The sequence below is a fragment of the Microtus oregoni genome, unplaced genomic scaffold (assembly GCF_018167655.1).
Source record: "Microtus oregoni isolate MIOR12 unplaced genomic scaffold, Mior012 000043F_ref0000047, whole genome shotgun sequence".
NCBI classification, from domain to species: domain Eukaryota; kingdom Metazoa; phylum Chordata; class Mammalia; order Rodentia; family Cricetidae; genus Microtus; species Microtus oregoni.
Window position 1 is genome coordinate 13427423 of NW_024543210.1, and position 27004 is coordinate 13454426.

The 27004-nt window shown below is 46.3% G+C and overlaps 1 protein-coding gene across 4 annotated transcripts in view; it reads left to right on the forward strand.

Annotated features, from left to right (window-relative positions):
- The window catches only part of Foxn3 (forkhead box N3), a 375166-nt gene that overhangs the window by 129657 nt on the left and 218505 nt on the right, over positions 1–27004 (forward strand). Inside the window, exon 1 of one of the 4 annotated variants that reach the window (XM_041633440.1) lies at positions 21673–21962. The exons of the other annotated variants lie outside the window; for them this stretch is intronic. The gene's annotated coding sequence lies outside the window, so the exon portion shown is untranslated. Of the gene's footprint in view, positions 1–21672; positions 21963–27004 lie in introns of those variants that run through there. 4 annotated transcript variants of the gene reach the window in all.

The window sequence follows — 27004 nt, forward strand, 5'->3', positions numbered from 1 at the left end:
TTTTAGGTCAGCCAAAGTTCCCTCTAACTCCCGTATGCTGTCATAGTACCTGAAAAATTACTGGTTTGGGTTGCACCTTTTATTTTATGTGTATGAGTGTTTTGCCTGCACATATGTGCACCACACGTTTCTGTGGCTGTCAAAAGAGGGCATCAGATCCTCTGCAACTGGTGTTGCAGATGGCTGTGAGCTGCCAAGTGGGTGCTGGGAACTGAACCTAGTTCCTCTGCCAGAGTAGCAAACGCTCCGCTCCATTGAATCACTGGCTATCTCTTGGGTTGCAGTTTTAAATTCACGTTGACTCTAATGGCTCTTATCATGAATGTGTTAGCGGGCTGCTAGGTGTGTGGTCTTCAGATTCTGAGGCTCCCAATCTTCACTTCTTTGAAACAGTGATGTCATAACACTGTGGAATTCATTCATTAGAAAGTCCTTTACACCCTAAAGGGAAGCCCTCTGAGCATTTGAGATTTGGAGACCAGTGTGCAGAGGGGCCTTCTATGCAGGAGCATTCTAGCTTCCTTAGCCTTCTAGGACAGCAGGCTGTTTTGCTAGGCTCTTTGGAGAGCTAGCGAATGCATTTGTTGTTTTCTTTTGTTCTGTTCCACTCGGCAAATATCGACTTTGACTTTTGCCTGTGAATGGAGCCGGCCCTAGCGTGGCTAATCTGTACTTAAGGGCTTTATCTTCTCCGGGGCCAGGTCAGCCAAAACCTGTTGCCATCGTCCTTGCTGGAATCTGCAGGAGTTTTGATTGCTCCATTGGCTTCCGTGGAAGTAGCCAAGCAGGCACCACACCTGGGGCTAAGCAGCTGAGGAAGTCTAGACTTGGTGGTCTCGTTGCAACCAGGCTGCCTTTGCAAGCTGATTTTTCATAAACATGACAGCCAACTCCTGACATTTCCTTGAGACATCCATTGTAAAAAAAAAACAAAAAACAAACAAAAAAAAATACGTGGTATAGGGAAGGTATTGAGGTGGTAGGGTCCATGGCTTCCTCCTATGACATTTCAGGGGAAGAAAAATATTTTCATAGCATAAAGGATAAAAACATCATTTAGAGCTGGGCGGTGGTGGCTCAGCCTTTAATCCCAGCACTTGGGAGGCAGAGACAAGCGGATCTCCGTGAATTTGAGGCCAGCCTGGTCTACAAAGTGAGTTCCAGGATAGCCAGGGCTGTTACACAGAGAAGCCCTATATTACAAAACAAAAAACAAAAACAAAAAACAAAAAAGAAAAGTCATTTAACAGAATGCCTATGACTCATAGGACAGGCCACTCTGTGGTTGTCTCCAAAAGCATACCAGTGTTTCCTGTCATAAGGATAAGGTGCATGAAGCTGAGCCTACAAGGCCCGGAGAGCCTCAGGTAAGATGGAGGGAAAGATTCAGATGATCGGCAATACAGATAATGATGGATCTTTCCTGGAGGGGAAAAGCGCAGAGGGCTTGGGCGGCAGACGCACAGGAGCCACCGTTTACCCTCTCATCTGATAGCTGACAAGGATACCTTCTTCCTCAAGCCTCTTCATCACTCTGGCATCAAGAGTGATGTTCAGACAAGACAGCTATCCCGATTTATTGCCTCCGGCTCCACGAGGTCATTCAGATCCACTCGCTATTTCTCCCGCATTTCCCCAGTGATGAATAAAATGGAAAGAAAGGTTCCCCAGAGAAAACTCTTCACGGTAGGGTTCCTGCGTATAAACCAACCTGCTTCCATTTCTGCCCACAAAGCAAAAGAAATACAATCTCCTCTGCTTTTCTCCGTTCCTGGGCTGGGTACCGTTGCTCTGCTCTGTCCATCCAAACAAACACATTGAGGTGTAAGGTGGAGGGATGGCTGCTTTTTCAGAGGACCCAGGTTCAATTCCCAGTGTTCACTTGGCAACCCACAACTATTTGTAATTCCAGTTCCAGAGGATCCAGTGCCTTCTTCTGGCCTCTGGGAGCACTGCATGTGGGTGATATACCTACATAGATAGAGGCAAATACTAGCACACTTAAAAATATTACCCAACCAAGTCAAACAAACATCAAAAACAAATAACCGGGGCTGGAGAGATGGCTCAGTGGTTAAGAGCACTGCCTGCTCTTCCAGAGGTCCTGAGTTCAATTCCCAGCAACCACGTGGTGGCTCACAACCATCTGTAATGAGATCTGGTGCCCTCTTCTGGCCTGCAGACAGAATACCAAGAATACTGTATATGTATACATAATAAATAAATAAATCTTTAAAAAAAAAACAAATAACCCTGAGATTATAGGACATGCATGGACCAGTGTGAATTTGAATATACGTGGGATACATACATACATTCAGATAAGACAGTTATATGCATAAAAATAAAATACATCCTTTTTAATGTTTTTAAAAAACAAATTGCATGAGTAATACAAGATTAAATATAAAGCCAGAGTACCGCAAACCAAACATTTGGAAGCTGCACAGTTCAAGATCAAGGTCCTGGTTTGTTGGCTTTTTCATGAGAATTCTCACCCTGTTGTACAGCGGCCACATAAGTCCTCATGTGGCGGAAAGAGAGGAAGGACACTAAAGGCATCACAGGGTCCCCACCCTATCACCTATGCCATCTAAATATAGTTAACCTCCCGAAGGTTGCATCTGCAGAGACATCTTCACCCTGGGATTAGATCTCAGGGCAGGAATTTGGGGGGGCTCCTAAACAGTCAGGCTATAACAATGTGCTTCTATACGGGGATTCTACTAGGGTCAAAGCTACTGGAAGTGATTTTTTTTCTTTTTCTTTTTTTTTTTTTTTTTTTTGGTTTTTCGAGACAGGGTTTCTCTGTGGTTTTGGAGCCTGTCCTGGAACTAGCTCTTGTAGACCAGGCTGGTCTCGAACTCACAGAGATCCGCCTGCCTCTGCCTCCCGAGTGCTGGGATTAAAGGCGTGCGCCACCACCGCCCGGCAGAAGTGATATATTTTTAATAGATGCTGCCAAATATATGATGTGAGTCCCGAAATATTCTCATCAGTCCTGAAGAAGAGCAGCTCTATCTTTTGTACCTTTTTTCATTTGGGAATCAGTTTGGTTTGGTTTTGAAACAGGATCTTGCTAGATAAGGCTGTGACGCTCCCCCTGCCCTAGCTGTGAGTGTCAGGATACAGGCACAAGCCATCTTGCTGTCCAAGTGCATCTTAACTGCTTGTTTGCTTCTTTTCTTTAAGACAGGGTCCCACTGTGTTTGCTTGGAACTTGCTGTGGAAACCAGGCTGGCCTTGAACTCATAGAAGTCCATCTGCTTCTGCCTCCCCAGTGGGTAGGATTCAAAGTGTGCCACACCAAGCCCAGCTAAGCCCGCCTTTTTTTTTTCTTCTTCCATATTTACTCACACTGGATTTTACCATGATAGAAAAGTTTTCAGCTAAGTGTGTGTGTGTGTGTGTGTGTGTGTGTGTGTGTGTGTGTGTGTTCCTGTGGATACAATGCATATATGTGCATATGGATGCCAGAGGTTAATCTCTGTTACCATTTCTCCTCAGACCCTTCTTTGAGATGGGGGTCTTTCACTTGCTGGAACTTGTTGAGTAAGACAGTGTTTGGCCAGTGGGCCCCAGGGGTCCTCTGCTTCCATCTCCTCAGTGCTGTGATTACAATCAATGCTACACCCAGTATTTTACATGGGTGCTGATGATCAAACTCGGGTCCTCAGACTTGCAATGCAAGCATGTTACCAACTGAGCCACGTCCCTAGCTCTGGTGTCCTCCCTTCCTTTCTTTTCTTCCTTTCTTTCTTCTGTTCTTCCTCCCTCCCTTCCTTCCTCCCTCCTTCTCTATCACTTCTTTTTTCTTCCTTCCTTTCTTTTCTTTTCTTTCCCTTTCTTCCTTTCTTTCTTTCTTTCTTTCTTTCTTTTTTTGAGATAGGGCTCTCACGTAGCCCAGGTTTGCCTAAAACTCTCTGTTAGCTAAAACTGGTCTTGAACCTCTCCCAAGTGCTGGGATTAGAGGTGTATACCTTCTTTGTTGTTGTTTTGAGGCAGGAGCTTACACAACTAAGCATTTTTAAAGAGACAGCATTACCTTTTGGTACAACTCAAGTTCTTTAAAAGTCTCGCTGATTCTTACAAGAAGGTGCAGAGTGATTGGCATTCTGGCCGTTGTGTTTTAAATAGGACTTTCTTGGAAAGTTTTTATTTCTGGTTTCTATTTCCAGGTTTTTGGAATGCTGAGTATGCAGGCTAGTCCCTTCCTGTGGCCTTCTAGAGCCTTCCTGGAGCCTTTCTGGACCTTTGGCCAGGGCTATTGAGTGAGGACATGTCATCTGTTACTAAGCCCCGCTGTCTCCGGGGCAGGGAGGGAGATAACTAACTGGCTGCCTGAAACAGCTCCTGTCAGAACAGGCATTCCCAGCAGGCCTTAGAGCTCTGGTTCCTGACCAGATGGCTTCTGACCTGGATACCTAAGGCTGCAGCTGTCCTAACTGAGGCTGCTTTAGTCCGATCCCTGAGGGCAGAATCAGGCTGCTGGTTCCAGCTTTCCCCCACCCCAGCCTGCTCAGGACTGACCGGGCAAGGAAAGTTTTCTGCGGTGGCGCCACTCAGGGCAAGATAGATGATTATCTTTCCTTGGAAGACCCAGCTGAAGAGAGCCCCTGCTTCAAGACCAGAACAGGGGCCGGCAAGATGACTCAGCTGGTGAAGCCACTTGCCACCAAGCCTGACAACTTGAGTTCCACACATGGTAGAAAGAGAGAACAGATTCCTGCGAGCATTGTACGCTCTCTCTACCTGCAAGCACAGGGATGGATGGATGGATGGATGGATGGATTAATGAATGAATGTAACCATTTTTAAAGGACCAGATTAGGAAGAAGCAAGATGGGCTCCAGGGAAGATTGTTGCAGTGGCCTCTTTGTTCTCTCTCCCTTCCTGTCTTTTAGGACACATCTCATAGCCCACCTTGACATTCTGGGGTATAGGGTTCCCAGTTTTCTTCCAGTCTGGTGTAGGGAATGACTCCACTATCTGTCATCTGCACAGTAGTATAAACGCAGAATGCTGGACCTTAGACTGGAAAGTAGGAGGTGAGGATTGAGCAGGATTGAGCTTCAGATAGGGCCTTTTTTCTCATTCGGTGCTGGGTTTAGAACCCAGGACCTTGTTCACCGAATTACAGTCCCCCCTAGGAACTTTTAAGCTGTGGTTCTTTTCTTTGCGACATCACTGTTTGATGCTCTAGAGCATGTGGAACATTTGGACAGGGTGGAGAGAGAAGGGCCATGCGTGTCTCTAGAGTTAGAATCCTTTCATGTACAGAGCAAGGCTCACAAGTTTAAGTATATAATCTACATATTTTTTGTAAATTAAATTTTTAGTGTGTGTGTGTGTGTGTGTGTGACTGGGCATACAAAGAACACACATGCTACATTGCACACGTGGAGGTCAGAGGATAACTTTAAGGAACTGGTCTTGCCTTTCCCAATAACTTCCAGCTATTGAACTCAGCTGTCTGGCTCGCACAGCAAGCTCCTTCTCCCGTGGAGCCGTCTTGCTGTCCCATGCCCACACAAACCATAAATATACACACACAAGCCTTTGAAATTTTTCAAATTGGTAGTGAGTGAGTACGGACAAAGATTTTTTTAAAAAAAAAAATGAGCCTAAAATGTTAAGCCAGGCAGGTAGAGTGATGAAGATATAGCCAGTGCGACTGTCACCCTTGAGCCTCACTAATTCTGTAGAATGAACACAGAGACCTGGCAGCATCCCATTCATCCTGGCCGGTTCTCGGGCTGACATCTCTAGGTGACAGGTTACTGACAGGTAACATGAAAACCTGAAAACGTATCAATCCAGGGCCAGCCCAGGGGAAAGCCTGCCCGGTTTCATCATGGTCCGTAGACTCCATCTTGAGGGTTTTGACAAAGGAGTGGTATGCCCCTGGCCAGCTTTCCTATTTAGGCCTAGGACCCACCGAAGAAAATTACATTTCCTGACAGTGAGACGGGATATTCCAGCCATCGTATTAGAAGATTGTGTTAGCCTTACCCGAAGGTAACTGGTCACCGTCAGAGGCCACCCAGGGCAGGGTTCCCCACAGAGAACTGGGTGGCTTCCCCGACACATCTACAGTCTTCCCTTTCGGGGAATTGATTCCGTACCAGTCATTTACGTTGTATGTCTTTTTTTCTCAGCTATTGTGTGATTCAAGATTCAATCAACACTGGCATCTCGTTCTTCTGCTAGCCCTTGTGGGTTAGCTTGAGGTCTCTGACTGCAGAATCCTGCATTCTTCACTCTGAAAGAGACCTGAAATTCCACCGTGTGCCTCACTGATAGCAGGCAGGGAACCACCCGAGCCCGTCATTCTTTAAGTGGATGCTGTTTCATGGATACCTAGGAGGCAAAGGTCAGCCCTTGGGAGCATCCCTGGTGTGACACACATCCCAGAGGAGTGTAACCAATGAGCCTTCAACATTAATTCTATCCAAGGTCCAAGGAGTGTGGTTTATAAGAAGCTGAGGTAGAGAATGTAGTTTTCTGATCTGCAAGAGACTGGAGAAATGCGGTCTCTCACCTCCTTGATGAAGATACCCAGGGGCAAAGTATTTCCAGGGGCACACAAGGGCCCTGAGTTTTAAGGCAGACTCAGCATAGGTCACAGTGAGTCCTTCCTGGAACTTCCTCAGGTGGGAACAGAAGGTAGTAACTCTCCTGGCACAATGGGCCCCTTGCCACCAGTCCTGTGGCTCAGGAATCTACAAGTGGGGAGGTCAGAGTTGAGGGGTGGCCCCACCACCTGGCCTGTGTCTGGTGTCATTGTCCTGAAGAAGTGGAAAGGAAGTGGGCAGGGGCCATTGGCTCCGCTCCTCGGGTGGAGGCTAGGAACAAGGCGTGTGACTGTGTGACTCAGTGGCAGAGATACCCTTGTGTTGGCTTTATGGTGTGTTCTTGCTAGCCACAGGCTCTTAGCTCTGTGTCCCTCCACCCCCACCTCCTACTCTCAACTCTGGTCTGTTAATCTGGCCTTTAGACCACCTGGGCAGACTTTCTGGCTCTCCCTGTGAGCCTTTAGGTTCCTGAACAAGACTGTCTGTACCCCTGTCCCTGCCACCGCCCCAAAAGGGGAGCTGTCTGACTTGAGTGCCTGTGGACTATGGATCTGGCAAATTCCCTAACCACCTCTCCAGAGGAGAGTACAGAATGTCCTAGGAGCTGACCTCCTGTACCCATGAATGTGGCAACTCCAGATGTTACCTTGGCATTTTCCTCTCAAATAAATTCTGTATTGTTCATATCATAAGAAACCTTGATGTGTGGGCTTGGGGACTTCTGTGTTGACTCTGATTTCTCTGTCTCTTAGGGATTTCCTCATGGCATGCTGAATCATCATCAGCATTCGCTGTAGACTTTTATGGGTGACTGTGAACAAGGGCTTCGAGATGTGTATGCCTTCAGCTATTAGAGACCGGACATTTGTTTTGAATCAAAAAAAGAATCTGGACCTCTGTGTTATGGGTATATATAGGAAAAGGATAGAAAGTTAAGAGTAACTAATATTGATTAATTTTGAAGAGCTATGTGGATTTTTTTTTTAAATGCAGGGTTCAGAGGTTAGCTGTTCTGACAACATTGCCATTGGAAACAAGTATGGAGAAGATCTGGTTAGAAAAATGGGGTCTGAGCCCGGTGATGGTGGCACATGGCTTTAATCCCAGCACTCGGGAGGCAGAGGCAGGTGGATCTCTGTGAGTTCGAGGCCAGTCTGGTCTACAGGAGCTAGTTCCAGGACAGGCCCCAAAGAAAGAAAGACGGAAAGAGAAAGAAAAGGAAAAAAGAAAAACTGGGTCTGGGTGCTGGTGACGCATGCCTTTAATTCTAGCACTTGGGGGGACAGAGGCAGGAGGATCTCTGGTTCAATGCTAACTTCATCTACAAAGTGAGTTCCAGTTCCAGGATAGCCAGGGCTACACAGAGAAACCTGTCTCAAAAAAAGAAAAGAAAAATGGAAAAACTGTGTCTGATCCATAAGGCAAGAAAGCAGGTGTGCTGACAGAGGAGGACCTTGAACATGGTTCCTTGAAGAAGAGGAAGGTCCTTATGGCCTAGCTCCTTAGCTCCTTGTGTGTTTCTTGCAGAGCACACAGGGCAGTGTAGGGAGCACCTCTTTTTGACTACTGAGAAATGGAAGCAGAAGGCAACCTCGACAAAGTCATTTGGGGACAGAGACAGGATTTGAGTTCAGACTTTCATCTGCAAAGGATATGAGTAATTTTGCATCCTTCCCCTCTGTCTGACAAGGCCTTGGAGACAAGCTAGGAGTTTCCCTGGGTGTGCAACTCTCAGCCTTGTGAGAAGAGAGGAGAGAGGACTAGGGGACGGAGAGGAGGAGACACCAATTCGTTATGTCATATCATGAGTGTTTTAGGGTATGGTGGGGTGGGGTGCAGGGAGAGGCTGTGCATGTGGATAATGCCACGCCTGGTCACCAGTGAGCTCCGTGATTGACATGGAAAAGTCAGGGGAGGCACCCATTTGGAATTTAACTCGCTGGTAGAATGTTAAGGGGAATTCTTCTCAAGAAAGCAAATGTAAAACATGTGTTTTGAGGCTAACATTGTATACTTAATGTATGCATGTATGTTTAAAAAAAAAAGCGTGGAGAATCCACTCTGGACATTGACTTTGAAGTACAGATATTTATAGACAAGTCAAACCAAACAGACTTGGTGCCAGAGAGACACAGATTTGGTGTGGGCTGCTGTTTGCAGGGACAGAGCTGGCTTTCCGTGCTGGACCTAGCAGCTCCTGGGACGTGGGGTGTGTTTCCTCGCACAGTACATTTGGGAAGTGGGAGTTGGTAATTCGCCTCGTGGCTGTGTCAGGTGTCCCCAGTATTGTGCAACAGGGAACAGAGGGAGGCTGGTGAAGGTGCTTTCTTATATGCCTGGGATTGTTCCACAGCAGACCACCAGGCCTCCGTTCATCACTAAAGCACCCACTGGAAGGCTACCGTCCTCCCCATGACTCACAAACACACAGGGAGCTGGGAGCTCTAGGCTGTCCACTGTGCTGGATCGCCCATGTGGGATATCGATGAGGGTGACATTTTGAAGAACTTCCAGGCAGTGGGTTTCCAAGGCCTTCCTATTTCCTCAGTTTCATTTCTGTTGCTGTGATAAAATACCTGGTTGCACAGCAACTTAGAGAAGAAAGGGTTCATTCCGGCTCAGAAGCCCAGGATGCAGTCCATCCCTTCAAGGATGTCACTGCGGCAGGAGCTCGAGAGAGCTGTTCGCATCACATCCATAGGCAGGGGCAGGGGAAAATAAAAATGCTTGCTTGCTTGTGGCACCTCACTTTCTCTATTTTGTTTTTCTTAAGAGTACTTAAAAGGATTTAATCAAACCCTATGTGTAAACTCAAAGCAAATAGGAAGTAAATATTCCATATATTTAGGTTCACTATTTTTTATTTTTCAATTTATTAATTTGCATGCCACATTCTCTGATGACTCTTTATTATTTTATTTACATCCCACATCCTTTAATGAATCAAGACAATTCCTCAGTCATACCCACAACTTGGTCTAGGCAATTCCTCATTGGGAATCTCATCCTACCTGACTTTAGATCATGTCACGTTTACAGCTAACACTGATCATCACACCTATGCATACTCACTGGCCTGGCAGCTCCTCCTCTAGGATTCATTCTGGGGAAATGATGATCTCTGTATGTGGGGATTGGGTTATTCATCTGAGTGTGTTGACAGTAAAGACAACTGGAGCTAACGTAAGTACCCGCATGAGAGAAAGAGGTGAAGTCATTGCCTACTGCTTGTGACACTGTACAACCGGCACTCACTGTATGAATGTTTATTGAGGGCCTACTATGTGGTGGGTATAGAGTAGGTGGGAAGCATATGGTACCGTTAAGACTGATGCAATCACCAGGCAGTAGTGGCGCACGCCTTTAGTCCCAGCACTAGGGAGGCAGAGGCAGGCGGATCTCTGTGAGTTCGAGGCCAGCCTGGTCTACAAGAGCTAGTTCCAGGACAGGCTCCAAAGCTACAGAGAAACCCTGTCTCGAAAAAACAAAAATCAAATCAAAACAGAAAACGACCAATGCAATCTGAACCCTCTCGGAGCTCAGAGTTTTGTCATAGAGACAGATTCTATGCAACGGGAAGCAGGTAAAGCAGGCCCAGCATGCTTGTGGTCCAGCATCATGTTAAATGCATGGTAAGTCCAGGAAGTTTGAATCCCTGCATGATAGAACATGACTGCCCTTTGTCTATGTTGTGTATGTGGTTTTTAAGTATTCCACGATGACCATTATGTTGTTGTAGTAAAAAAGTGAATTTCTGGGCCATGAGTTTGATGCTTGAGACACACATGGTAGAAGAAAAGCCCTGCCTCTAGCAAGCTGTATTCTGATCCCTACACACGGACACACACACACATCCACACACTAAATAATAACTGTGAAAAAATTAGAGGATTGGCATCCTAGGAAGAAAAGACTCAAGTTCTAGACCCCATTCTTCCTTTGAATCTTCTGGGAGGCCTTGACTGGGTGTGAGGGAGAGAGGACTGGGAGATGCCTGAATCTCCCCTGGCATGACCAGCGGACTAGGGGCTGCCAGCTCAGAGTTCCAAGGTCTCTCGCCCTTCCTGTGGACACTGGGGAACTCTCCTACAGGTCCCGTGAGATACAGCTGTAGCCAGGCTACAGTGCTGGCATCCGGGTCCCTGAGCACTTTTAGTCTTTAGAGTTGATCCTCTGGGAATCTGCTGATGTAACCTGATGGGAGGAAAAAAAGTTTCTGCGTTGGGTATATGATAATTAAATTAGGGAAGCGCCTTTTGCCCAGCAAGACTGGTTTCCCTTGAGCAACTCAGCCAGATCACAGTGCAACCCAAGAAAGCCAGCTGGCGGCAGCTCTGTCCATGGAATTCTGCACAGGTGCCTAGCCCTATAGTCAAGCACTTTGCTGATATCTTTCAGGCGAAGGCTCCCGTACGAGTTTACCATTCCCAGGGGTTGCTTCTGACCCTGAGCTCAGAAGTTGGAAAGCCAGAGCGGGTCACCTGTGGTGCTTCACACTGGGGCCCAGACTCCAGGCTGTCCACTCGGGACAGCAGTTTTCCAACCTCTGCTCTGTGCTACCTCCCTTTCCAAGAAGTGAGCCTGCCTGAGCCTGTAAAGCCCCATATCAGAAGTCAGGAGTCTGGAGGATTCAGGCCGGGAGCCCGGAGAAGGCAGAACAGAAGGTGAATACACTGTTTCTGAAAACTCCGCGCAGAGAAAGCTGGTCTAGCCGCCTTGCTGGGCTTGTCAGTGACCATGGAGATTTTTTTTTTTTTTTTTTTTTTTTTTTTTTTTTTTTTTTTTTTTTTTTTTGGTTTTTCGAGACAGGGTTTCTCTGTGGCTTTGGAGCCTGTCCTGGAACTAGCTCTGTAGACCAGGCTGGTCTCGAACTCACAGAGATCCGCCTACCTCTGCCTCCCGAGTGCTGGGATTAAAGGCGTGCGCCACCATCGCCCGGCTGACCATGGAGATTTTTATAGGGGAAGAGAGGAGCAAACCCCTCTGTGCTGTAATGGCCATTCTCCTCTGCGGGCAGTGAAAGGGCAGGTCCTCCAGCATTCTTACACGTGTCTCCCGGAAGAGTAATACTTACACAAAGATCTGACCTTTACTTCTCTTTTAATCTGAAATATTCTCCTTGCTGGACTCCAGTTTTACTTATTTTTCAGATATTAATATATAAGACACGGGAAGCATGAAGGATACACAGGAAACCGTAAGGTGAAGACCAAAGTCTTTTCTTTTCATCATTGAAACAATGCCCCAGTGTGACAGCTACCGTGTTCTGTACGTCCAATCCCGTAACAGTTCACTTTCTTCCAGTTCTTCCTCTATATTATTGACCAGATTTATCTTCCGAAGATACTGCTTTCAGGATCTCATTATGGACTATCCATAGAATATTCCTCGGCCCCCCATTGTCCAGGTGAAACCCAAACTTGTAGGTTAGGACTCCAGATTCCTCACGGTCTGGCTCTAACCTTACACTCCCACTGCCCTTCTAGTATTCCTTGAATGACTCTTTGCTCAGATGCACCAGCCTTGTCCCCTGGGCCCCTGTGCTCTTGGCTGCTTAACTCTCAGCGTTTCTTGTCCCCTCCACCCCTTTCCTTTTTCTGAAGTTCGTTTCCTTCTGGGTACTATTCCTTTGCCCAGGACCTCTATGCTCGGCAGGCACTCTACCACTGAGCTACTATGCCCCGAGCACTCTTAGGATGGAGCTCAGCTGCTAAGTGTTCACTTGCCTAGAATGTGTGATGTTCTGGGTTCCAACATCAGCATCACATAACAGTATAGGCACAGTGGGGTATGGTGGTGCACACCTTTAACATCAGCACCCAAGAAACAGAAATAGGCAGATCTCCGTGAGTTCAAGGCCAGCCTGGTCTGCACAGAAGCCTATATTATGAGTCAAGAACTCTACTGAACCACATTCCCATTTTTCTTTGTAAGCTCTCAGCTCTTGTCTTAGGATTATCTTTTTGTTTTAAAATGTATTATTTTTAGTGGTGTGTGTGTGTGTGTGTGTGTGCACATGCCATAACACACCTGTGGGTCTCTGACTTCTGAGGATGAGCTCAGGTCACCATGATTCCAGGGCAAGTTCCTTTAGTAGCTGAGCCATCTCATCTGCCACCTTCTAAATCTTTTTAGTTTTGCCATGATCATAGAAAGTGCTAGGATAACATTTACCGGGTGGAATGCATTCATTTGGGGGTACTTCAAGCAGGGTTTTAATCCTCCCTGTGATTTCCCTGGGTAGATTGTACAATATTCCCACTTTACAGGTAGCAGCACTAAGCAACAGAGAGGTCACATGACTTCCCCAAGCCCTGACCATCCAGCTAGGGCTACCCAGCTGCCGTGACTACACTTCTTGTCAGTCCTGTGTCTTCTATTTGATTTTTCTTTGAGTGAGAGGCAGCGTCTCCTATAACCTAGGCTGGCCTCCCTTGAACTTCCTGCAAGTAGGCAAGGACGGCCTTGACCTTGTGATCCTCCTGCTTCCACCTCCTGAATGCTAGGATGACAGCTGTGTGCCACCTGTGTTTCGATTTTGGGATGCTGGCACGTGAACCCAGGGCTTTATGGATAGGCAAGCGTTATACCAACAGAGTCCCAGCCATATTGCCAGCCTTGGCCTTTTAAATAGGTGAAATGTTGGTAAAAAAAAGTTAAAAGTTGAAGTTGTTGGGTTTGGCGGGGAAGCTGTTGGGGGCAGAAGATTTGAGAGTTCAAAGACACCTATCATCTATGTAGGGATACCCTGTCCCCAACACTAGCGACTGATGTAGCTCAGGAGTGGATCACTTACTTAAGAGTGTTCATGTTCCAATCTTGTGCTTGTGAAGATTTCTGGTGCTTACTGGCTGCTTCTGTGCCTCTTCAGTCATCTCAAAAGATACCTTGGCTTCCCCATGGTTACTGTGGCAGGTGGGGGCAGGGAAGGAGACTTCCTGTGGTCTTCATCTTCATGTCCCGATTTCAGCTCAGAGAGCAGACCCATTGTTTCTCAAACCTTGGTTGAGCTGAGGGACTGATGGTAGTTAATCAAAAGCCTGAGTGTAAATCTACAGTGAGAAACCCAACTTAGAGAACTGGGAAGGGAAGCTGAGAGCCACAGGAAATACCAGCTAGCCCCCCTGGTCGCTGTGTGGCACTGTTCAATGTCAAGAGCAGGTTTAATGATCTCAAGGTACTAGACAAGACTTGGAAGATACCCCCACCCCCATCCCCTGTGATCCAAACCCTCAATTCACTGCTACCCCATCTCTGGTTTCAAGGGAACTCTTTAATTCCTTAGAGATGTTAACTCAGTTCTCCCGGCTGGCTGGGAGCCCGGTGGGTTTCCCCCACCTCCACACTTTGCATATCTATACAGCATCCTGTACCTGAGGTTTTACTGGGAGCACATTCCAGGGTTGGTAGGCAGAGTGTTTAGGAAGCAGAGACTAGCCCCTGAATGTTGTCAGAATGATGAAGTCTGAGGCGAGGTGGCCGCTGGGCTCCCTGCTCTACTAACTACCATTCTAAGAAGGTAAGGCACAAACCGCTTTTCAGTGTTATCCTTGGGAACAAGATAAATCAAGGTGGGGAAGGGAGGCAGGGACCCAGTTCTGGAGGGAGGGTGGATCACACAGAGTATTGGGGCTGTGTGAGTACTCCATTGACTGGGAGTTTTATGCAGATATAGTGGAAGTGTGAAGGACCAAAGAGTCCTGAAGAAGACCAGTCTGGCTACCTGGAATGAGCCCCTGGGGAGGGGCAGGGTTAGGGGAAAAGGATGGCCACACTAGGCTGACCTTATAGGTTTCACTTTCTGCGCGCCCTCAGGGCTGGTCCTCCCTCCTAAGTCCTTGAGAGGGCAACCTTCAGGTCCCAGTGTGACCTGAACCTGCACACTGTCCCTGTAGTGTCTGTCTTGTTTTAGCCCATAATAATCCCAAAAGAGAGAGTCTACCACCCTGAAAGATGACTCCAGGAGAAGCTGAACCTTCTGTTCAAAGTGGAAGTGGAAGTAAGACTGTTCTTGCTGGGTCTGAGAGTTCTCTTTACCCCTCTGCCTGCTACCTGAAAAGAACCAATCAGAGAAGGCTGCTCCTTCCCATCTTTAGGGATGGCAAGCTAAACTGATCGTACCTGAGAGCCTGCTGCTGGGTCCTAGCTCTCCCTCACTTGAGGCCCAGGTCCCTCATCATAAACTGTACGAACTTTGGCAATCTTACCAAAAGCAATCTACAGATTCAATGCAATGCCCATCAAAATCCCAGCAAAATTCTTCAAAGACCTCGAAAGAACGGTACTCAGCTTCATATGGAAAAGCAAAAAACCCAGCATAGCCAAAACAATCCTGTACAATAAAAGAACTTCTGGAGGTATCACAATCCCTGACTTCAAACTCTACTACAGAGCTACAGTACTGAAAACAGCCTGGTATTGGCATAAGAACAGACAGGAGGACCAATGGAACCAAATAGAAGACCCGGATATCAATCCACACATCTTCGAACACCCGATCTCTGACAAGGAAGCAAAAAAAAAAAAAAAAAATCAAATGGAAAAAAGAAAGCATATTTAATAAGTGGTGCTGGCATAACTGGATATCAACATGTAGAAGAATGAAAATAGACCCATATCTATCACCATGCACAAAACTCAAGTCCAAATGGATCAAAGACTTCAGCATAAAGCCAGCCACACTGAACGTTATAGAAAAGAAAGTGGGAAGTATACTTGAACGCATTGGCACAGGAGACCACTTTCTAAATATAACCCAGCAGCACAGACACTGAGAGAAACAATTAATAAATGGGACCTCCTGAAACTGAAAAGCTTCTGTAAAGCAAAGGACACGGTCAACAAGACAAAACGACAGTCTACAGAATGGGAAAAGATCTTCACTAACTCCACATCAGACATAGGTCTGATCTCCAAAATATACAAAGAATTCAAGAAATTGGACACCAAAAGATCACATAATCCAATAAAAAAATGGAGTACAGATCTAAACAGAGAACTCTCAACAGAGGAATCTAAATGACACAAAGACACTTAAGGAAATGTTCAACATCCTTAGTCATCAGAGAAATGCAAATCAAAACAACTCTGAAATTCCATCTTATACCTGTAAGAATGGCCAAGATCAAAAACACTGATGACAACTTATGCTCGAGAGGTTGTGGGGAAAGGGGAACACTTCTGCATTGCTGGTGGGAATGCAAGCTGATATAAGCCCTTTGGATGTCAGTGTGGTGATTTCTCAGAAAATTAGGAAACAACTTTCCTCAGGACCCAGTAATATCACTTTTGGGTGTGTATCCAAAGGATGCTCAATTGTGCTACAAGGATATGTGCTCAATTATGTTCATAGCAGCTTTGTTTGTCATAGCCAGAACCTGGAAACAATCTAAATGCCCCTCGACCGAAGAATGGATAAGGAAAATGTACAATGGAGTACTACACAGCAGAAAAATAATGACATCTTGAATTTTGCAGGCAAATGGATGGAGCTAGAAAACATTATATTGAGTGAGGTAACCCAGACCCAGAAAGACAATTATCACATGTACTCACTCATAGGTGGTTTTTAAACATAAAGCAAAGTCGGGCGTTGGTGGCGCACACCTTTAATCCCAGCACTCGGGAGGCAGAGGCAGGCGGATCTCTGTGAGTTCGAAGCCAGCCTGGTCTACAAGAGCTAGTTCCAGGAACCAAAAGCTACGGAGAAACCCTGCCTCGAAAAATCAAAATAAATAAATAAATGAATAAATAAATGAATAAATAAACAAACATAAAGCAAAGAAAGCCAGCCTACAAACCACAACCCCAGAGAACTTAGACAACAATGCAGACACTAAGAGAGACTTACACAGACCTAATCTACATGAGAAGTAGAAAGTAGAAAAAGACAAAATCTCCTTAGTAAATTGCAAGCATGGAGACCTTGTGGGAGGGTTGAGGGGGGAGGGGAAAGGCAGGGAGGGGAGCAGAGAAAAATGTAGAGCTCAAAAAAACCATTGTTCCTAGGAACACTCTGTTAAAAAAAAAAAACAACTATATATACTTCAAAACATTCTTGGCATACATAGCTCAAGAGGACAGGCCAGGAGATCCAAGCCTCCACAAGGTAGGGACTGAGTGTAGTGCTATTTTGTTTATGTTTCAACAAATAAAGCTTGCCTGAATATCAGAAGGCAGAGCTGAAGACCAGGGAGTGGTGGTACACACCTTTAATCTCAGGATTCGGGAGCAGCCAGAAGGAGTTCAAGGCCACAGGGGGCAACACAAGATTAAATGTGCTAAAAGAGAAACAGTTCACAAAAAGGCGATCCCAGCATTTGGGATCCTGTGCCTTTAATCCCAGCACTAGGGAGGTGGAGACAGGAGTGTGTGGCTGGGTGGAGAGAAGAATGTAAGGCAGGAGGAGATAGGAGCCCACAGCAGTCTGAGATTTGGTGGAGACAAATGGAGCCTGGAGATGCAGTCTGAGGATAGGATCGTCCCCTCCGTCTGAGCATTGGTAGAGGTAAAAGAACTCTCTAGTGACTGGCCTCTCTGCTTCTCTGATCTTCAGCATTAACCCTATGTCTAATTCTAGGTTTTTATTATTGAGACCAACTAGAATTCATACTTCACCTGAGTGATGTGGACTTTGTATGGCCCAAGATCAGTTCAGCTTGGAGAGACGCTTTTTAAGGAAATAGTGTAAACTGGCTGGTGGTGACACAGGCCTTTAATCCCGGTACCCGAGAAGTGGAGGCAGGCAGATCTCTGAGTTTGAGGCCAACCTGGTTGGTCTACAGAGACTTCTAGGAAAGCCAGGGCTACACAGAAAGACCCTGTCTTAGAAAACAAAACAAAAAACTATTATACCCAAATCCGTGAAGTCTCCCAAAGCCAATAAGGAGACTGAGTCCTGTATGTAAAAGCAAAAGAACCTTTATGCAAGTCTGCAAACTCGGTCTCTCCACATGTCCAACGTATTGGAATAAACAGAGAGCCTCAAGCTCAGAGTTTTTTTTTTTTCTTATAGTAGTAAAGGTAGGGGTGAGGGGTTTCTGAGGTTCAAGACTCCTGATTGGCTGATATTTATCTAGGGGTGACCTGGTGTGTGTGTGTGTGTGTGCTGGCTGGTGATCCTATCTACAGCGGAACGTTAGGCATTTCCTTTGGATGGTCTGTTCTTGGGTGGTGCTCATGTAATCTTAGTTTATGGTCCTTTCTGCAACCAGGTATTGCTTCAGGGTAAACTGCTGAGACTCAGGCCTCTATTATTAAACAACCATCATCACCTGCCAGTGTGCTGAGTCCCACACTGGCAGGTGATAATGGTTGGAAGTAAAGAACTTCCTTTGGGTGGTCTGTTCATATTTAGCTTATCATGGCTGGCTCTTGCAAAAACAACAAACAAAAAGTCAAGAGTGTAAAATACAAACAGAAAAGGTATGGGGCAGTGGAGGAGGGCTTTGTAGAGGGTCTCAGGTCTTGGGTTCAATGCGCAATGTGCAGTACCAAAAACCCAAAACAACAAATAAAAACTACAGCAAAGTAGAAGGGTGAGCACTTATTTCAAATGATAAAAGAAAACAAAAAGTATATGCTTAAAGGCCTGACAGTTGAAATATTGAAAAAACCAGAAAATAACATGCTATTACCTAATTACCTCCGTAATGTGCTTCGGCGTTGCTTTCTCGTGCACTTCCTGGACTGTGAACTCTAATTATTTCTCCGTAGACCCTGATTTTGGAATACTATTTTCTGCATGGAGAACTAGAAAGCTAATTTGCTCATTGCCCTGATGTGGTTGGTTGGGATATTTTGTTGTTGTTTGAACAACAATAGCTTAGAGAAACATTAAGCATCGTAACGGATTATTGCTAATGCCATGTAAGCTTTTAAGGAAACGGTGTCAGTTTTAGCAAAATTTCTTTTTTTACAGCACTTTTAAGATGATTTTTTTTTTTTTTTTTTTTTTTTTTTTGTATAGTGACTTGTTTGAAACACAGAAAGCTGAGAGTGTTCTCTGACAGGAAACAGATAAAATGTGTAGCGCCGTGCCTGCTATGTAGTAACTACTCAGTGAACAGCCATGTGGCTCTCCTCGTTTCTTCTTGATCGCTGGCCTTAGACTGTATGCTTCAGGGTGCCTGTCTGAGACATTGTGTTCTCCCTTGCCCCCCAGGAATGAGCTCACTGCCAGTTAAACTGTAGACCTCAGTGAGGGGTCATGCTCACCTCTGGTTAAATGCACAGATGTCTTCCGATACCCATGGATTCCCTTCAATCAATTTCCTATTTATTTATTTAGGTTTTTCGAGACAGGGTTTCTCTGTGGTTTTGGAGCCTGTCCTGGAACTAGCTCTTATAGACCAGGCTGGTCTCGAACTCACAAAGATCCGCCTGCCTCTGCCTCCCGAGTGCTGGGATTAAAGGCGTGCGCCACCACCGCCCAGCCTCAATTCCCCATCTACTTGCAGGACTCTACAAGCATGGCCTCGCTTTACTAACTAGAGCAGACCTTAAAAGTGCTCGGTAAAGTTTGTATTTTGGGTCTTTTCTCTTAAGCCATTTTAATCTTATGAAGTCTTGTCACTAAATCTGTCCAAATGCTGTTTTTCTATTTTATTCTGTTGAAAAGTTTAATGTAGAAATTTCTATGGGTAGGCAATGAGACTCCATCCATCACTAACTCGGTATGGGTCAAGGTACTTCCGGTCACAAGCAACAGAAAAGTCACCTCAGACTTCTAAGCACAGAGATATGTTGGCTCCTGTATTGAGTTTTCCATCAGGATGGTTCCTTCTTAGTTATCTCAGAGCCTTTGTAGTGATGGTGGGGCTGAATTTTCCTACCCACAGGGCTTTTAGATTTCATTTTCTTCTAACAGTAGTAATAGTTTTGTTTTGAGGTGGTGTATGTGCATGCGCACGAGTGTGTGTGTGTGTGTGTGTGTGTGTGTGTGTTGAGACAGAGTCATCCTACAGTCCCTCAGACTCAATGCAATTCTCCTGCCTCAGCCTCCTAATACTAGGATTACACAGGTAGTCCAGGAGTCACCGGAAAATGACCTTAATTCCCCAGGGCAATGCCCCCAGTGACCTAAGGATGTGCCGCAAAGCCCTCTCCTTGGCTCTGCATCAGTTCACACCACACCACACTAGGGACTCAGGTTCTAACATGGAGCCACATTTATTTTTTATATTTTGTCCGTGTGTACCACGTAGCTCCAACACCCACTGAGGATAGGAGAAAGCACTGGCTCCCCTGGATCAGAGGTGAAGGTGGGTGTGAGGTACTGTGTGAGCCCTGGGGTTCAAAACCTGGGCCTCCGGAAGAGCGGCCAACAGTCTCGACTGCTGAGCTCTAGGCCAGGGTCTTAGCTTTTTATCTTACCCCTCCCTACCTATGAGAAGTCACTTGACTTCTCCTTAGCCTCGGTGACTGTCCTCTGTCCACAGGGATGGCGGGACCTTCCTTGTGAAAGATGGGCAGTAAACGATGAATTAATAGTGCAGGGAGGAGTGCTGGCACAGTGCCTGGCCTGCAGGGACCGCGGAGAGCCGTGCAGCTTGAGCACTCTGCCCGCGATTCCTTGGATGGTGTCCTTGAGGACTTGCTAGCCATTGTTTTGATGGCTGTTGTTCCGTAGCACTAACTGTCTTTGGGCAAAACTGACATTGTTCGTGGTTCACCCCAGGGAAACTAGGAGCGGGGTGGTGTTTAGACAGTCTACCAACACGCCAGGTTTCTCACCAATGGTGGATTGTCTCTGTCAGCTGTGCTGCTAGGGGAGACGGCAGGTGAGGCTCGCTTCCGTAGTTTCCGCCCACACCCTTCCACAGAGGTGCGCCAGGAGGAGAGCTGTGGAGCAGCTGGCCCTCCAGCGGAACCCTGTTCAGACCACTCCATTTATTTGGTTGGAATTGGAGTTTTGCATTGTGGTGTTAAATTTTCAAAAGCCTTACACCATGGGCCAACAAGATAGCTCATCTCATAAAGGTGCTTGCTGCCAATTGCCGTGACCCGAGTTTGATCCCTGGGACCCATGTAGTGGAAGAAGAGAACCAAGTCCTACACGTTGCCCTCTGACCTCCACACGTGTCCTCATATGCATGAAACTAAAGTAATAAATGTGATGAAAGAAAACCAATTATATATAAGGAAGAAAACTTAGAAAACAACACTAAAAGTCTAGTATTGTATCACCCGTGGGAACAGAACGGCTCTGTGAAGCTGTGTGTGTGTCTGTGCACACCTTCAATCCCAGCACTGGAGGGGCAGAGACAGGTGGATCTCTGTGAGTTTAAGGCCAGCCTGATCTGCATTGGGAGTTGGAGGCCAGCCTGGTCTACATAGTAAGAGCCTGTCTCAAAAAACCCAAAGCAAACCTAAGAAGTAAAATTGGCCAAAAACTAAAGAAAAGAGACCCAAAGCAACTTCCAGAACTCTGGGGGGCGGGGGGGATCTTAAAGTTAATAATTCTTGGTAGATCCAGAAACATGGATAAAGCCGTGATAAACATGACAAGGCCCACAGATTGCTATTGGTGGGTGGCAATGGCCTTGCCTGTCAATATTGCCGGACTGCCCTTTCTCCATATGAAACAAAAATATTTTTTTTGTGTCTCAGACAACAGAAACAGTGGACAAGGTATTCATTAGTTTATGCAAGAAGCTGAAAATATGAAAGATTTTCCTTAAATGAAGACCGGGAGAGGCCGGGGCCCAGAGTAAAGCGGACTCGTGACCTGTCTGTGTTTCTCATCCATCCCGCAGTGAGCCAGCATCTCACTTTCCTGCTTTCACTTTTGATTAGTTAGAGCCTCCGCCTGCCCCTCTTTGAGCATGCGTCTTTCCTGTGGCTTCTTTTCAAAGGATCCAAAGCAGTTTAAAGCTACTTAACGTTCAGATCTCTGACCAGGCTCTGATATGAAGTACTTGTGTGGAGACTTAAAGAGAAATCCCTCAGACAGATTTGAAACTCTAAACTCCTACCATGTCTTGAAAATGATAGTTGGATAAACACGAAGGGAAAGGGGGACCACTTAGCCCCCGTCATCAGGCTTTTAGTAGCGGCAGTGGCAGCAAACAGTTCGGTTTGTAAAAACAGAAGAACGACAATTCTCTACTTAATGTTAAACAGGAAACCGAAAGCAATCTGTAGCCCTGTGGTGGTGAATTCGAAGGAACCTGCTCTTTATCAGGGCTGAAAAAAGCCAGCAGACGGTTCATCTATTTGCTTAAGATGATAATGTCTTCCTGAAAACCTGAGCCCAAACCTGACCGCTGGAATGAAGCGGCGTCTGCAGCATCGGGTTTCAAGGCAACCTGTCCATTCCAGGACCAATGGCCACTTAGAAGCAAACTGCAGAGCTCTCCAAGAGTAGCGCGGTCACTCGTCCAACATGTGCGTATGAATGAATATTCTTTCTGAAGACCTGGGCTTCATTTTAAGGTCAGCCTTCGGTTTCTAGAGAATATAATTTGCTGTTATTTTTAGGGCTTCATGATTGCTCATAATAACTAATGAAAAAAATACAGCAGAGAAATAAATGTGTAACAGCTGTGTCTGCTTAACTTGATTAAAGGCAGTAAAAAAAAAAAGTAAACAGAAGACGAATGTGACAATAGACAACAGGGACAAGTATCCCTGTCATTCTGAGAAGTCTTACAGACAAAACTCGCCGCACGTTGGAAGGCTGGCCGGGTCTGTGTTTAAAGTTTACTTTACTGTTTGTCTTGAGTGGGATCAGTGTTGTAGTGAATAATTTATAGCCAGCATGAATGAGCTCATTAGTCACCTTTTCAGACTTTAAATGAGTTTTGTGGTTGTCATTACTCGAGCCTTCTGTTCAGCCGCCGAGCAAAATGACAGCTTGGCAGTTGGCTGCCTTGTCGTCGGGGGCCGCCTGTTCCCCTTCAGGTCTGTGCTGGCTTTTGTGTTTCATTGAAACCTTGCCTTGCTTGCCCTGTGCCAGGCCAGGGATTCTCATGTTTCGGGGCCTTATGTACTTGAAGGCTCAAAGAGAAGTTTGGGGGGGAATTTAAAAAAATGTTTTGGTGGTATCTGCCAGAGATAGTGAAATGGTTGGAAGGCATCCCTTACCCCCACCCTTGTGTGTGTGCATAGGTTTTCTGTGTGTGCGTGTGTGTGTTTCTATAGCAACTAGTGTGTAGTATTTCCTTTTTGTTTGATGTGATAGTTGAGTTCTTCAAAAGCAGAGCAAACTGGGGAGTGTTTTGTAGCAGCTGAGCTGGGCTCTGACCTGGCAGGCATTTTAGGCAGGGGTTGTGGTTGGAGTCTGGGGAGAGAGGGGTTGCATTGTCTTGTTCCAGTTCTGAATAAGAAGGTGATCTGGATAAAGAACCTTGGCGCACAGCAAAGCTACTGTTTGGGGTAAGCAGGGGTAATTGAACCTGTATTGTTCCTACAGAGGGGTTGACCAGAAGACCTTTTGAGATCCCAGCAGGAGATGAGGAGATGGGTTAATCCTAAGGGGCTTGAAAGCATGAGGAGCTGAGTTGGGATCTCTAGCACAGTTAGGATCTTTGTAACTGGGATACAAAGTTAGGTGTGATAACACCTGTCTGTAATTTCAGCGCTGGGGAGGCAGAGGCAGGCAGATCCCTAGAGTTCATGGCCCCGCTAGCCTGGACGAACTGGTGAGCCCCAGGAATCAGTAAGGAGACCTTACCTGAAAGAATAAGGTGCAGAATGACTGAGGGGACACACACACACACACACACACACACACACACACACACACCTCCCAGGCAACATACAGGCCCAGGAGTTTCTTCCGCAGAACATACCGATAAGAGAAAGTGAACCTTGGAGTCTGCCTTCTTGCCCTACCATTTGAGATATTCCTGCAAGGTTGGTGTGTGTGCAAGCCTAGCCTGGGTATGCAGTGGTAGTGGGGTTTTGAATTAAATATCACAGGCCCGTCTCTCTCCATTTGAACTTGGCCCCGGCAGCTTCTATGGGCTCTGATGGCTCTGATGTCCACTCATTCCCAGACTTGAGCTCCACCCTGACTCCAGGACACTGTGATATGTACACATTGGTCCTTGGGTGGCCCCTGCCGGCCAAGTGCCTAGACCCCTGTTCTGAACACACTTTGACATTTCCTCTGAGCAATGGACACTAGTGGCTGCCCTGAGCAGTGTGGGCAACACCCCTTTCTGGGATCCATATTGTTGGCTCACTGACCCAGCCCTGTGTGAGGCACACAGATGCTTGGTGTTCCTCTTTGGAAGGAACGCCAACTTAAAAAGGATTTCTGGTTGTTTGGAGGCCAAATCTTTGAAACCAGTCACAGTCACATGACTTGAGTACAGAGATGTGGGGTGCTGTTGAACGCACCCCCAGACACAGTGAGCAGGCTGTGTGGTTACTTCCTTCCCAGCCTCCACCGGCTGAGATGAGGATCTCACATGCTGTCGTACCTCACGGTTTATGGGCACCTTTTGCTTGTGCTGACTCACAAGATTAACGGCGTGGGGAAGGTTGTGGGTGGCTCAGGGGTAAAACACTTGCCTGGCATCCATCAGGTTTGAAGCGAAAATCCCAGCACCACAGGCAGAAAAGGATCTTAGTGGCATAAAATAGCTGAGAAGATAAATCATTCAGGATGTCGTGAGTTTTATCCTCAGGACCCCACCCCCTTTAAAGTCAGGTGTGGTGGTACCTGCTTGCAATCCCAGTGCTAGGGCAGTAGAGACAGGGGGATCCCTGGGGTTTGCAGGCAGGCCAGTTGAGCTTACTTGGCAGGCTAGTGAGAGACCCTGCCTCAAAAAATAGTGTTTGATACCAAAGGAACAGACTATCCTCTGACCTCCACATTTATATATACACAAGTGCATACCCACCCCCGACACACACACAGAGGTACAGCAGGGGGTTCAAAATAGAAAGTATTATTGAATTAAAGAATTATTGATGCAGCAGAGATGGCATGTCGTGGCAATCTGAGGAAGTCACTAGTCTCTGGAAGGGACTTTGACTTTGGGAGATATGTTGGCTAGTATTTTAAGCTATGTGCCATTTCCCAGAAATCCCACCTGCTCTAGTGCTTTTGCTCTCCTTTAGAGAGAACGTGGTGGATAGAGGAACTGCTCTCTCTCGTATTCGTTCGTAAAGGTAAGGGAGAAGGCACGCCACTCCTTGGGGATGGCCAGGCTTGGGAGCGAGCCACAACAGGCACATACTCACCAGAGAGAACAGCAAAGGTGCCCATGAACGCCTGAGGAGGGAGGGCCAATGAGGCTGCTTGTCACGGTGGAGCTGGCAGATGAGAGACTAGACACAGGGATATGGTGAAATTTGATTTTTTGCAAGGGAATTGATTCAAATTTCTGAGTAAATTGTGCCACATGCCGTCTGTCTGTCAGTCAAAGGATTTACAGTCTGTTTGACATTTGGTATCTTTGTTTACTTTTTAATAAGATTTATTTATTTAATGTATATGTGTGTATGTTTCAGCATACATATGTGCTCTGTGGGCATACAGGTGCCCACAGAGGCCAGAAGAGGGCATCTGATCCCCTGGAACTAGAGTGACAGACAGTTGTGAGCCTTGCTGGGTGCTGGGAACTGAACCCAGACTGTCTGAGAGCATCAAGTGTTCTTAACCACTGAGCCGTCTCTTCAGCCCCCTGGTTGATTGTGTGTGTGTGTGTGTGTGGCTGATTTTGTGTGTTTGTGTGTGTGTGTGTGTGTGTGTGTGTGAGAGAGAGAGAGAGAGAGAGAGAGAGAGAGAGAGAGAGAGAGAGAGAAACAGACTATTCTGTATCAACCGGGACTCAGCAGGTTGGTTTGTTTTGTCCCCTTATTGGTGGTGGTGCACACCTTCAATCCCAGCCTTTGGAGTTGTTGTTCTCATCACGAGTTTTCTCTCTTTGCCTTCATAGCGTCTGTCCCCTCATGTCCCTCCCCCTAGGAAGGTCCCCGAGAACAAGCCAGGTAGTCTGGGTTTCTCTGATGCAGCCTGGGTTCTTCTGAATTCTGAAGTCTGTGTTGGTTCCCACAGATCCCTTACCAGCTACCTTGGGTAGGTGGCCAAAACTTTCTGCAACTTGGGGTCTTCGTTTAGAAAATAAAATCATATAACTCCTCATGACTGATAGGAAATTAATTTTTTTTTTTTTTTTTTTTTTTTTTTTTTTGTGGGAGGGATGTTTTTGAGACAGGGTTTCTCTGTGTAACATTCCTGGCTGTCCTGGAACTCAGTTTGTAGACCAGGTTAGCCTTGAACTCACAGAGATCCATCTGCCTCTGCCTCTCAGGTGCTGGGATTAAAGGCATGCACCACCAACTGCTTTACTAAAATGATTATTGCAAAGTCTTTGTGTTGGATAGACTTTTTGTCCCTTTGATTAATCCTTGATAGATACAGTTTGAGAAGAAGCAAGCTTTCCAAGTTTACAATCCAAGTTTACTGAAGAGTCCATAGTTATCTGGCTGGAGAGCAGAGCTTCTAACATCCTGGTGGCCAGGAAGCAGACAGGAAAGAGGAAAAAGTGTGTCCCAATTCCTAAAGTTTCCACCACCTACCCTCAAATAGTGCCACCAGCTGGGATCGTACTTGCAACATGAACCTATAGGCACAGTTCCTGCACCGAAGATTCCAATCTTAGGATATGATCTGGCATCGCTAGGCGCTACATAAGTGTTTGTGGAACAGTCAGTTCTCATCTGTGAGTCTGTCCACTTGTCAAACTGTGTTTGTAACCCCTAAATTAATAGTTGGGTGTGCTTGCTCTTGCTCATTCTCAGATACATGGGGGACCGTGAACAATTGGAGTTGTCAGGTATGCCTGTCCCTGGCTAATTTTGGGGTGGTATGCGATCAGGTGTCCTTTTTGTGGTCTACCTAGTATCACAGTTTTTGCACTTTTGTATTTTTGGTTGGTAATTTTGCTGTTTAAAGTGGTGCCAAGGCTGGGGAATAGTGGCGCACGCCTTTAATCCTAGCACTCCGGAGGCAGAGAGAGGCAGATCTCTGTGAGTTCGAGGCCTGCCTGGTCTACAGAGCTAGTTCCAGGACAAGGCGCCCAAGAGGGCAAGCTGGCTGTGATGTGTCTTATGGAGAAATGTACTGAGGAAGCACCTTTAAGATGTGCCTTGTGGAGTCTTTAACCTGGAGCTAATAAATAATCAGCTCTTAGCTACTCACTCTTAGGTTTCTTTAAATGGGAACACAAATAATAAGGCCAGGTGTTGATGGAAATATTGTGGCCAGAGCTTGCAGGCCCCTAACCATTGCTCCTAGGAACAATGGTTAAGTGTTCCTGTTACTTTGTCATCATGCTCACAAAGAGGACAATCAACAGCAGATAAAGGTGGCCCCAAACCTCAAGATGGACAGCCTCCTGCAGGGCAAGCTCTCAGCTGTAGGCTACATCCCCAGAAGGGTAGGGGAAGCCACCGTCCCACTCCTTTGGTGT